The sequence below is a fragment of the Struthio camelus genome, chromosome 1 (genome assembly GCF_040807025.1).
Source record: "Struthio camelus isolate bStrCam1 chromosome 1, bStrCam1.hap1, whole genome shotgun sequence".
In the NCBI taxonomy this organism is placed as follows: domain Eukaryota; kingdom Metazoa; phylum Chordata; class Aves; order Struthioniformes; family Struthionidae; genus Struthio; species Struthio camelus.
The window spans coordinates 128,270,888-128,283,928 of record NC_090942.1 but is presented as its reverse complement, the minus strand read 5'-3'; the positions used below and the strand labels follow the sequence as shown (position 1 = coordinate 128,283,928).

The 13,041-nt window shown below is 60.8% G+C and overlaps 1 protein-coding gene across 16 annotated transcripts in view; it reads right to left on the bottom strand.

The window, feature by feature from the left end:
- BCOR (BCL6 corepressor) overlaps positions 1-13,041 on the bottom strand; it is an 84,155-nt gene that overhangs the window by 52,454 nt on the left and 18,660 nt on the right. For 5 of the 16 annotated variants that reach the window (XM_068916511.1, XM_068916568.1, XM_068916600.1 and 2 more), the window contains exon 1: positions 6,139-6,771. The exons of 5 other annotated variants lie outside the window; for them this stretch is intronic. The gene's annotated coding sequence lies outside the window, so the exon portion shown is untranslated. Of the gene's footprint in view, positions 1-6,138; positions 6,811-13,041 lie in introns of those variants that run through there. 6 more of the 16 variants (XM_068916531.1, XM_068916559.1, XM_068916593.1 and 3 more) reach the window with 4 other exon arrangements.

Genomic DNA, 13,041 nt, shown 5'->3' with positions numbered 1-13,041 from the left:
ATACTACCGATTCCCAGTGTGGCTGGTGGATTCTGTGCTTTCCACTTTAATTGTCTTATCCAAATAAAGCTTTGTTTTCCTTAGCACGACAATCCCAACATTCAGCCCAAGATTTTCATTGGACAGAGGAGATATTTTATTCTCCGATTGTTTAGAGAGTCAAGGCTTACACGGAACAGCCCTGGTTTGTATGCCTTCTGTTCACAATGGGGTCTTTACAGCCCTGTTCTCGATGATGGAGATTAATTTTCAAGAGTGATGGGGAATAGAAGGATTTTCCTCTGAATTTCATAGCGCTCCAACTCTACCCTGGACTTTTACAAGTCTTTTAGTTTGCACCTAGACAATAAATTTAGTTTAATTTAGCTTCCGGTCTTTAATTTTAGCAGGTCTTCTTTTTGCATGCAAATCAATATGGCAATTACCATCTAAAAGCTCGCCCAGCCCCAGGTCAATGTAAATTGATCATTGTCCGCCTTCTACAAAATAACACCGGGAGTCTGTGGTGCATAATGAGATTATACTGGAAACTGTCTTTCAGATCACAAATTATATTTCATGCTGTCAGGATCTTCTCCAAGAGGACTTCCTTGCATGTCTAATCACACGGCACCGAATCTATTATCGCACAAGGTAGGTTTGGGGTGCGAGGAGTGTTTGTGCATAGAGGGAAAGAGTACCAGATAATTCAGACAACATTTTACAAAAACACGTAGGCAGGTACCAAAGCGTGCTCTCATTTGCTAACTTTTCCAATGGTGAGAGAGAAGATGGAAAAAAATCGCCTCTCAGCCAAGAACTGCTGTCCAGCAAACAAGGAAAAATGAAATCTCTGCTGGAAAGGAGCAGAACTTTCCTAAATCTGCATTTGCTACGAGTTCTTGGCCTCCTTCTTTCCGTCCCCACCTCGTCTGCTCATCAAAGGCACGCTACAGGCTCCAGAAAAACCCTCACGAAACGTGCACTGCCTTGGGAGAAGACAGTTTATTCCAACTACAGCTTCAGGTCCTGAACAGCTCAGAGGGAAAGGTCGCTCCAGAGTAACATTCGCTGTAAGCCTGTTCTGTGAAAGGACACCAGGATTAAATGCAAGCCAGGGCTGCTCACGGCCACGGGAACTCCCCCTGTCTGCAGCCGAGGCCTCCGTGCTGGCTCCTGCGTGTGCGCACACACACGCACATACACACACAAGGCGAGTGAGAGCTGCTCGATGTAGTTAAAAGGGCTTAGCTCGGCTCGCCGAATGAGCCTGCTTGATTCTGTTTAGGTGCTCAGCTTATTGTAAAAACATGAGACAGCAGACCAGGCCCACCGTGGCTATCAATTCTTTCTAAAGCGGCATCAGCCTAAGGAGGAAATATTAAACTCAGCTTTATGCTGCTCTTCATAAGCCCGCACTAAAATGTGATCTATTACGGTGTTCGGGGGAAAGATAGCGTATCGCATATCACCTGTGCAACTGAACTATATTGCGGAGCCCCAGCAAGAGCTCAGCCGCCTTTGTCTATGCTCCTCAGAAATGAGAGCCCGATTCTGCTCTGTGCCTGGCCCTAACAAGAGCCACACTTATTCTGTGGACAACGTGGCTGCTAGAGTCACGACGTGGGCTAGAGCAGGGCTTTTGCCTGTCTTTTCAAGGGCCCCTCACGAGTAGAAGTTGAGAGATCTTTTAAAGGACAGCCACAGATTTGCTAAGACCACTTTGGTATGCGCAGCACCAAGCATTTCGTGCTGTGGTGGCCTCAGTCCATTTTCTCCACACACTGAGACCCGAAAGCATGTCAACAACTTTGTGTGGTCTCACAGCTGTACAGCTCCGCAAAGTTTGCTTGTGCGGACTGTTACAGGATCCCCTAACGCTCGATAGCCTTGCCTCTGGCATCACGCTAAGGGGACTGGATTTGGCTTCTTTATGCTCTTGGCCTCAGAAAAAGTGAATTATTGTGGGGTGGGGGAAGAGGAGGGAAAAGGGACAACACTTTCGAACTGCCTGAATAGCTACAGCTCTCAGCACATCCTGGTAAAGGCAGATGCAGTGCGTGACACGGAGCCTGGATTGTCCACCAGCATAGGAATAAAGCCAAGACACCAGTATTGTTTCAAGACCCAGTCCATATTTGGGCATACAGTTCACACATTCTAAGTATTGCTTTAAATATTAGAATGGAGACATTTGCCAGTGGGGTTCATAACACACTCAAATGGGAGAAGTCATTTCTGCTCTGTCTCAGATTACTAGCTTGGTCTTGCTGGTCTTTTTTTTGGGGGGGGGGGGTAGAAGAGAGGGAAACCCTGCTGAGTCTGTTTGTACTGGTCTCTATTAGATATGCAACAAATCTGCCATTTCCGGCGTTGCTTCTATCTAATTAGAGATGTATTTAGATGTGACGTGTAAATAAGCGCTGAGCTGCCTGCTGCCCTGGCTCCGCGGACTGCTCGGGAGCATTTCCAATAAGGTTGTAGCGCCCGGAACCAGGGCTCAGACAAAGAGGAATGGGAATGGTCTGTGCTGCAGGCGAATCCAACAAAACCAGCTTTTATCTACCGCTCGAAAGCTTTAACTGCTTTTAATCTGTACCGCCCAGGCTTGCACGGCACGATCGCATCTCGTCCACCGAGAACGTCGTGGTACAAAAGGAAACACACGCAGAGCAAATAACCCCAAACCCACCCCAGCCGGAACGCAGACCCTGCTCTCTCAGCCTGCCCTGGCGGTCCACGAGGTGTGCCCTCTGTCAAGCCCCGTGCGCTTCAAAACATCCGACGGTAGGTAAGTATGCCTGGCTCCTGCACACACATGAAACAAGCCGAGGAGGGCTTCCCAGCGCTTTAAAACCAGCTCGACCCTGCCCTCCACCTCCGGCCCAGAGCGGTGACGGGCTCCGCGCCTCGAGGGCAGAAGTTGACGGGAGCTGAAGGCGGCCGCGGAAACTGGCTGCGGCCGCGCTGCCGGCCCGGCCCGGCCCGGCCCGACCCGACCCCGCGGGGAGGTGCGCCGCGCCTCCGCCGCGGCTTTTCCGTCGCAGCCCGCGGGGGGGGGGGGGGGGGGGGGGGGGCCGGGGGGCCGGGCAGCGCCGGGCGCCGCCGGGGCCGCCCCGTCGCCGGGAGCGCCCCGCTCGGGCTGCCGCCGGGGCCCCCGCCGGCCCGGGGGGGGCGAGCGGCTCCGACGGCTTCCCCGGCCCCACTGCCGCCGCCTGCTCCGGCCGCCGAGCGCGGCGCGGAGTTTCCAGAGAGAGGAAACTTCTGGGAACGAAATAATCTGGCGCTCGCCTCGTAAACTCTTTTCCTGTTGTGGGAAACAGCTCTTAAAAGGCAATTAGATGGACGGGGCAGCACACCTCGGGCCCCCAGAGCTGCCCCGTCTCCCCCTTCCTCCGGCAACATCCCTCCGACCGCTGCTGCCGGCTCCTTCTAAGCCGGAGCCGCCGGCCGCGATCCCCTCTTGGCTTTAAGGGTTAACAACCACGGCCACCAAAAAAAAAAAAGAAAAAAAAAAAAGAAAAAAGAAAAAAATATCGCGGTGACCTTTTCCTCTCCGACTCCCCCACTCTCCCTTTCAGGCTCCGGTTCCTGAGCTCGCAGGGAGCCTGAGCGGCTGTCTAGACCGATCTATCACAGACGGACAAACAATACCAGGAGAAGCCCCTGCCCGGTCCCTCAGCCTCCGCCACTCACCTTAGAAATGGCGAAGCACAGAAAAGTGACCGCGATACAATCCTCCCCGGTATATTTATAGCCTTCCACACAGCCCACCTTCATGCCTGACAAATGAGATTTTGTCTGCTCTTTCAGCGTACGCTCCAATAAACACACACACACACACACACACACACTTTTTTTTTGGTGCCTGTTTGTTTTTGGTAACATTCCGGGCTCGTCCCTCCGACCTCGCGGCGGGAGAGGGCCCTCCACGCCCGTGCAGGGAGGCAGGTTTGATAGCCGGGCCGCAGGGGCAGGGAAAGGGGCGTCTTGCTCTGGCAAGACGGACCCGGCCGCTCGTCCGCACACAACCTCCCAACCTGGAAACTTCAATGTCCGTATTAATCACGCCTCTGCGCACCCAGCCCCCCTCACCCGAAGCGCTCCCTGCTCCTTGCCAGCCCTCCGGGTTACCTATTAAAGAGAGGTGCGGTGCGAGGAGCCGGAGGTCCAACGCTGCAAAAGGCTGGGGAATAACTAATGAGCTGTGCAGCCCATTGATCCAGTGCATACTTCCTAATTAACTCTGAGTCACCTATTTGTGACAGCAATTCAAAGAACTGCACCAGGGATAAACTGCAACCCCGGCGTGCGAAGGCAATCGGAGGGGGGGAGCGGGGGGGGAAGAGAGGAATTTGCTCCTAATCCTCCTAAAAGCAATTAGGGTGAGCGCTGCACTGTCTCGGGGAAAAGGAGGAAAAAAAAAAAAAAAACACCCAGCGGCTTCGACAGAAGAACTGAAAGGAAATGAATCGGTGTGTTGCAAGCGCGGCGGCACCGGGCTCCAGACAGATATGCAAGCGGCAGCGTTTCGAGGACGAAACTAGGCGCGAGCAGCGGCAGGAGGAAGCGGTACAGCGGGGCTCCGCGGTCAGCGGCGCGCACAATGCGCCGCGGTTAAGAGCGAGCGCCGGCGGGGGCCGGGCTGGCGGCGGCGACCCGGGCGCCGCGCAGCCACCGGGCGGCGGCGGGTGCGGGCGCTGGCGCTGCCCCGGGGCCGCGCCGTGTCCCGAGCCCCCAGCTTTGTTCCCCAGCGGCTCTCGGCGGGCACGGCTCTCCCTGGCCGCCCCCCGCGGCAAGGCCACGGGGAGAAACAAAAGTTAATAAAAACCTTTGGAAAATCCGGGCTGTGCTACAAGGCTGCATGGTGCGGACTGGACGACTCCCCACTCCCCCGCCCCGCCCGCCCCGCAAGCTCTTTTTTTTTTTTATACAAATAGGAATACAAAAGCTGCAGGCTCCGGAGAGCAGATGAAAGCAATGAACGGAGTTTCTGGAAAAGATTCATTAGTGGGAATTAATGCTGCGAGGAGCTCCGAGGCGATACCATTAAACGCAGTCCCCACACTTTGTCAGTTTTACACCGCTCACTACGTCCGGGGCTTTTTTCGTCGGGGAGAGGGGGAGGTGCTCTTCGGCTCCCCCCCACCCCCTCCCCGATCACTAAACCCTGGATCCGACAGACATCGCGGAAACGAGAGAGAGGGAGGGAAAAAAAGAGAGAGAGAGAGAAAGAGGAACGTGAACGCTCCGCAGCCCTCGCCCCCGGACTCGCTCTGCGAACATCAAATGCATGCCTCATATGCTGCGCAGAGCCGCCCCACTTGGCCCCGGCTTCACAAAGCAGCCTCCGCTGCCTCCCTGCCTGGCCGTCCCCCTCCGACCGGCCCTTTGATGGCAAGCCCCGAGCCTCCCTCCGGCTCGCTCTCCAACACCGAACTACATTTTAAGCCTGACTAAACTTCCGTGTCACGCCGGACCTCACGCCAGCACGGCTCCGCGCACGGGAAAGCCCCGGGCCGCCCTGCCCCACGTGCACGGCGGCGCCCGCCCCGCCGGGGAGGAGGCAAGGGGGACGCGGTGCCTCGGGCTCGGCGGCCAGGGGCGGGCAGCCCGCAGCGCCCCGCCGGCCGCCCCGACCTCTCACCTGGCCGCCGGCTCCCCGCGGGGCCGCGCTCTGCTCCCGACCGGCCCGCGCGGTGCGGCGCGGTGCTCCCGCCGTGCCCGGAGCGGCGGCGGCTCCCCTCACCCGTCCGCCGGCAGCTCAGCCGAGCCGCTGGGGCTTTCTCAGCGCCTTCCAGATCGGAAAGTGAGAGACGACGGGAACACCCCCCCACCACCCCTCCCGCCGCCGCCGCTGCGCTGGAGCAGACAGCCCGACCAGCACTTCCCTCCCCGCCGCCCCAAACACGCATCTTTGCGAGCAACTGCCTCCAAACTTCCCCTCCGACACCCCAGCCCCGGAGGCGCACCGGGAGGCCCCGCTCCCCCCGCCGCAGCTCGCCCCCTCCTTCGCAGCCCCGCGCCGTAACTTTCGGCCCCGGCGCCGCCGCGCTGCCGTGCCTGCGGCGGGGGCGAGCGGAGCCCCGCGGCCGCCCCGTCGCCGCGGGACCCGGCGGCGCTTCCGCACGGGCGCTGCTCGCGAAGCGCAGCACTGACCTTCCTGCCGCCGCCGCGGAGCTGCGGCGTGCGCGGTCCGCGCCGTGGGTCCCGGCACCGTCGGCTCGCCCTGCTGCACTCCCCGGAAGGGCAGCCCCGTCGGGAAGGGGGGGGGGCGGGTGGAGGCCGGGAAAAGTTTCCTGATCCTCCTCCCCCTCCTCTCCGTGGGTGCGTGTGCCGCGGCTTGCCCCGGCGCGGGCGGGCAGGCGAGGAGCTGCAGAGCGCGGGGGGCAGGAGCGCGGCCGCCGCCTCCGCCGACGGGGCAGGTGCCCGCGGGCAGGGCTTCGCTTCTCGGCTCGGCTCGGCTCAGCGGCGGGCGCGGGAGCAGCAGCCCGCGATGCTCATTCCGGCTGCCGGCTCTGGTTTGGCAGCGCCATGTTGCTGGCTTGCTCCGGGCGAAGTTCCTGTGCTGGCGAGCGCGGCGCTCCCCACATCTCGCCCGCGCCGCCGTCTCCCGTGCCCTGGCCGCCGCGGCTTTGTGTGTGTGTGGCTGGGGATTTAATTCTCCTCCTCCTCTTCTCCTCCTCTCTCTCTCTCTCTCTCTTTTTCTTCCTCTTCCCCCCCCCTCCCCTCTTTAGTCCGCCGGGAAAGCCGCTCTTCCTCACCTTGCCGCTGGGAGACCGGGCTCCGTCTGCTGCACGCTGCGCTCCCCTCGCATCCCCCCTCCCTCTCTCCCTCCTCCTCCTCCTCCTCCTCCTCCTCCTCCAGCCGCCGCCTCCCCTCCCTTCCCCTCCCCCCGGGCAGGCGCTGCACCGAGGGAGCCGCCGCCAGCAGCAGCAGCAGCAGCGGCAGCGCCGCCACCGCTTTTTCCCTGTGCAAGTTTCCCCCTCCCCTGGCTGCGTTTCCCTGCTCAGGCTGGTCTCGCCCGGCCGCTCGCCCGCTCCCCCCCAGACCCCTCCCCCGCCTTGCCCTAACTAATTGATTTGCTCCCCCCGCCGCGCCGCCGGCCCCTCGCTCGTCCGCTCCCCGCGGCTGGCACAGGTCGCTGCCAAGCTGCGGGCGCCCCGGGGGGACTCCGCGATCCCGCTCTCCCCGGCCGGGAGAGGAAAGCCGACCCCCCCCCGCCGCCGCCCCCCCCCCGGTACTCCCCTCGCTCGCTACCCAGAAGGCCAGTGGAGAACCGCAATTACCATAAAGCTCCGCTCACTCCGCTCCGCCAAGCTGTCAAAACCCCGGCGGCGGCGACGGCGGCGGCGGCGCTGGCGCTGCCAGACATCGCTGCGAGGCTCCGCTCCGCTCCGCTCCGCGCCGCGCCGCCCCCGCTCCGCTCCGCCGCTCCCGGGGGACCTGCGGCTCCCTCCCGCCCGTGCACCCCATGGGTCGCCCGCCGCCCGACCCCCCTCATGCTCCTTGTTCCCCCCCACCCCGTCGCACGCAGGCGATGCCCGTCGCGCCGTCCCCCCCAGGACCCCCCTGGGGCTCGGCGCCCCGCGCCAGGCGCTGCGCGCAGGGACCCGCTCGCTCGCAGCCTCCCGACCCCCGCGGGCCCCCACTACTCCCACCCCGCCGCCCCCGACTTCCCACGGTCCGCGATTCGGCTGCCCTGCTTTGCTCGCCTCCCCCCATCCCCTTCTGCTGGCCCTAAAATCAGAACGGAAAAAAAGACACTCGTTTGTCAACGTCTGCATTGCGCGGGACGGCAGGCGGGCGGGGGGGGGGACCTTAGTGAAGTGCCTTTTCGCCCGATCAGTGTTTGGATGGAAGCCCTTAACGCGTTTTTTACTGCGTGTGAACGGTGTGGCAACCGAGGGTGGGGTGGCGATTGAAGTGCAGTTTCCCTCGCTGGCATTTCTACGGCTGCTTTAAGATTTCTGTCCGGGTTCAGGAGCCCTTTAATCTCCGCGCTGGTAGTTATCGGCTGCATCTATTTACTTTGGCAAGGCAACTTTTGGCTCGGGGAGCTCGACTCGTAAATTTCACGTTCATAACGCCCATCCCGGCTGATACTCCCAGGTTTGGTCCGCATTTGGAGCCCACGCCGCGCCGCGCCGCGTGGAGGCTGCCGCGGCCCGGCCCCGTGTGCAGGGCCCCGCCGGCCCGGGGCCCCGCCGCCTTCCCGGGAGAGCGGAGTTCAGCCACGTCGCTGCCGCCGGCGCCGCATCGAGCCCTTCTGCCTGCTGCTCGGTGTGTGAGCTACTGCCAGACACGAGGCGATTAACGTGGACAGCTCGCCCCGGGGGACTTTTAATCGCTACGTCCAGGACCCTGCGCGAGAAGGCTCCGCGGGAAGGCTCCGAAGACGCAGTAAACGGCAAAGCCTTGCTGGCCGACAGCAGAGAACAGGCAAGCAGGGCAAGGAGCGTTCAGCGCCAGAGCAGGACTGCCGGAGCTGCCTGCCTGCTCGCTAACGCTGCTGATTGTCTCTGGAGATGGAAAAGCAGGAGTTCCCTAACGTTGTTTGTATCAAAGCGTGTCGTCCCCCCCCTTCACCTCCTCCCCCCCAAAAAATCCCGAAGTTGCTAATCTAGCATCTAAGACACGTTACGAAAAACGCCCGGGCCGCCAGCTGCCCGGAGAGGTGTCTGCGTACGCAGAGGACACGCACACGGGCGTGCACACAGCCGGGTCACGGCCGAGGGGGTTAGGGGAGTTGGCATTTTATGAAACTGCCTTCACGGGGCTTTGGTTTCTCGCTACGTATCTCTTAAAAAGTCGCCCGGCTCAAAACAGAAGTGAAATATCCACCGCCTGAAACCCGAAACTCCAGCCGCGCCGCTCGGCTTCCCCGCCCGGGAGCTGCGGAGCCGCGGCGGCGCGGCTCGGCTCGGCTCGGCTCGGCTCGGCTCGGCTCGGCTCGGCTCGGCGCACGGCCCCGCGCCGCACCCGGGTCCGGCAGAACCCAGACTTGATCCTGGCTTTGCGGGGCGTATATCTGAAAAGGCTTCCACACGTTTTTTTAATCTCCGATAACAAGCAGAAGGACACCTGGCCTATTACGCTGTAAAGCTATTTTTTATAAAGACGTTTTAGGGCTAGACATTAAAAGTTATTAGACTGAACACACGTGAGTTACAGACACACAGCTGGAGGAAAGGCCTTTTTTTTTTTCTCCTAGGGAAAACCTCATTAAAATTGCTTCTTTCGCTAGGAAAGCAGAACTATCGCGTCTCTTGGTGAGGTGGCCACAGCCACGGCTTCCCGGCTACTTCGATCTCGGCTTTGTCTCTGCCCGCAGGTCTGAACCCGCGGTTGCCATCGGCCCGCACCTGAATCGCAAATGTCGCCCCGTCCTCTTCCCCTGGGCAGCAAAGCCCAGATCACATGTGTGCGCATACAGCTAGGTTTTTTTTTTTTGTCTTTCCCTTTAACTAATGACTTCAAGTTATCTCGGGGAAAACTCCCTCCACTTTTATTTTTAACTGTCGTTAAACTTTCTTTCTTTGTGAACGCAGTTTCTTCCGTGGCTGGGAGGAACAGAACCGCGCTTGTTCGCCTCTGTGCCTTTTTTGTTTGCCGGGTCCCCGAGCTTTGCAGCGGGAGGCTGGCGGCTCCCGGCGAAGACATTGGGGCTTCAGTTCGCTCCTCCCGCGGCCTGGCTCGGCCCGGCTGCGCGCCGCGCCGCCTTCCCCTGCCGCGGGTGAAGGCACCAGCGGGCTAACCCCGGAAAATGCAGAGGCAGGCTATCGCCTGTGGATTACCGGGCCGCCTTCCCCCCTCCCACACGCCCCGGAGGGAGCTGACCCGCGGGTCAGGCCGCTGCACACTGCTCCCTGCCCGGCAAGCAAGGGAAGGGAGGGGGGAGTTTCCACGGCGGCTCCGCGCACAGATGCTCGGGGCTCCGCGCTGCTGCTGCGAAGCAGGGCGAGGATGCGCTTACAAATACGGCTGCCTCCAATAATGCCAAGTACTTAACCTCCTCGTAAAGACAAATCCATTGTTAATGGTAGAAAGGACTTCTCGCAGGAGGCTTCCAAATGGGATGGCTTTACTCCGGCTCTCATTTACCTCCGGTGCTGCCTCTAATGGGAAGCTCTCCCCCCCCCGCCGTCCACGGCCCGCACACCTCACTATGCAGCTCCACTATGCAGCTCGCCTCGGTGCTTGGGCAGCGCCTCTCATCACCTTCCTCCTGCTCCAGAAAGTTGGGGGTTAAAACGCACAAGAGACGAGATTGGGCCCCTGGCCCCCTCGATTCCTCGCTCCCCTGCTGCTAAAATGGAAACCGGAGCACTCGGGTCTCCTGAGCATGGGAAAGGAGAGAGGGGAGATGGACGTTGCGAAGGTAAAATGAATTAATGCGAGCGAGGTGCTCAGACAGCCTGGTGATGAGTGCTAGGAAAAGCCTATAAATAACAGATCACTGTCCTAAGCTCTGAATTGCCCTGCTTGAGTGTGTCTTAAATCAGACCTTTATCATTGCTTATTGTAAGGCTGTTTTTAATGGAAGTGTAGAAATCTGAATAACAAAACAAGACAAGCCTCAATTGGCGTTATACAGGGTCTGCAGCGCTTTCAGACCTGACACGGTGCCAGCATATTGTTACACCGCCATGCAAACTCCCCGTGCAATCAAGGGGATTTTGCATAGCAGAAGTACTATAATTTTACTTCGTAGTTCAGGGCTACTCTGTTGACAGGAGATCCATTATTTTCTCTCCCTCTCCCCAGAAGAGCCCGAGACGCGTTCAGTTCACGGACTAAGCGCCGCTATCTTTCTTACAAAGGGAGAATGACAAATCTCCCCGCTTGTGTGCGCTTGGCTCCGCACCCTTCCCCCGCTCCACAAAAGAGTGGCGATGCCCGCGGTCCTCGGGCCCTGCCTGCAGCTCGGAGCAGGCAGCCCGAGAGGGAAACGCTCACGCACACACGCTCTCATATACACACACACACACACACACACACACGCCTCGGCCTGCTGCCGGCCCCGCGGCCGCCGCCGCCGCCGGTCGGGGCGCAGCCAGGAGGGTCGCGCAGCGCCGAGCACCCGCGACGCGGCAGCGGGGCACCGCCGGTGGGGGTGCGGGGTGTAGGCACTGCCGCCGCCCCGGGCTGGACGGGGTGGGGGCCGCAGGGTCAGCTCGGCTGCCTGCAGAGCGGGTATCCTGGCCGCCCCCTCCATCTCTCCTGCTGGCGTATCCCAGCCATTTTGTCTGCTGGGGGGGGGTCGAAAGGACCCCTGAGTACAACCCCGTCTGCCCCCGGCCAGGGAGGAGATGCAGCCGGGAGGCAAGCCCTGCGGGGAGAAGGCTGGAGAGGAGTCAAAATAGCATTGGCAAGCTTGTAGCCTTCCTCGCCTTCCCCCCCCCCCCCATGGCGGTGAGGGGCAGCGGGTGAGCGCGGCGGGGCCCGGCGTGCACAGGCGGCGGCGCGGCGGGGGCTAGGGGACAAGCAGCCGCTGAAGCCAAACAAAACCCCAGCGCCGGGCCGAGAGCGGTGCAAGCTGATAGGCTTAAAATCCGCGTTTCAATGAGGTCCGCTGGCGCCCGGAGCCGAGCTCTGCGCCTCCTCCCCCCGGCGGGGTCCCTGCGGCGGCCGCCCCCTCGGGCTGCTCCCCGGCCCCGACCCCGACCCCGACCCCTGCCCTGGCCGGCAGCGGCCTGCGAGCGGCGCAGACAAACGCCTCGGCGGAGGCACAGCGGCCACCGCGCTCCGGACTTTAAATATAATACGGCGGCCGGGGGAACCGCCATGGTTTGAAGGTGTGTTTGTGCAGACTGCAGCTTGTATGTTAATAATTGGATACAGTCGATGAATCACCTCCGTCCTCCTTCTGGTTTTGTTTTTGTGTTGTGTTTTGTTTCAGAGGGGGTGGGGAGAGAAAGCGAGGAGACGATGCCGTGGCTGAGCGCTGAATACCAATTCCGCGGCCGGGTTCATAAACACTGGGGTTATTCACTCCGCCCCAGGGGTGACAGCGGGCTGCGGGGCGGCGGAGGCCTCCGCAGCGCTCCGGGCCCGCGGCGCGGCCCCCGGGCTCGCTGGCGTGCGGAGCGAGATTTGCGCCCCGGCTGGAAGCGCGGCAGCGCAGCGGCGGGTAGCTCGCCGGGGTGTATACATATGAAATGAGAGCGTGCAACATCAAAGCGCCAGCGGAGCGGGGGCAGGGAGGGTCTCTCCGTGGGCACACGTGTGTACTTTTCCAGAGAAAAGCCCCTAATTTTTCAAGTAGGATCCCTTTTTTTCCCTCCCCCCCCCCCACGGCAGACACGCGGGAGAGATTCTTTAGTCCTGTACTTAACACTTCACAGTGTTTTTAGCAATTAAGGCGAGAGGGGGGTGGGTATAAAGATAAGCCACTTTTTCGCCCTGCAAGTGTGAAAGATAAGATAACAGTAAGCTGGGGCAAAACGTCTGCTTACAACCTCCCCCCAGCGATTCTGATCGGTCACCTCTTATCGCAGAAATGTTCATTTCGAAAACAGTTTCCAAAAAAAAAAAAAACCACGGGAAAATAAAAGTATTTTCCGTTTAGAAATGCCATTTAAAACCCAGTTCTCACTTCATCCCTTCCTTCGTCCTCCCCTCGCCGTCGCTGTACCCAAAACAAGGCAGAAGTTGCTCCCCGGCGATTCCCAGTGTGACTCTCGGAAGCCAAATCACGCAGGTAATCAGGCGACTGAAAACGGCGCGGCGCCGAGATTAGCCGCGCAGCCCCGCTCCCAAGCGCTGCCTGGCCCCGTGAGCCGGCGGGGGACACGGCCCCGTGTCCCCAGCCCCTGGCCGCCCGCAGAGCGGGCAGGTAGTCCCAGACCGACACGACACGCGGGGCCTGGCGAGGCAGAGCAGGAGCCGAGCTCGCTTTTACAGGGCCGTTTCGCTGCAAAAGCCCCGACGGGAGCGGCGCGGGGGCGGCAGCCCGGCCGCGCCGATGCTTCTCGCCGGCCTGCGCAGAGCGCACTTGCAGGATCCCCTGGCGGCGGCGGCGGCGGCTCTCGGCGTCGACTCACTTCTGCTTCCTTCCCC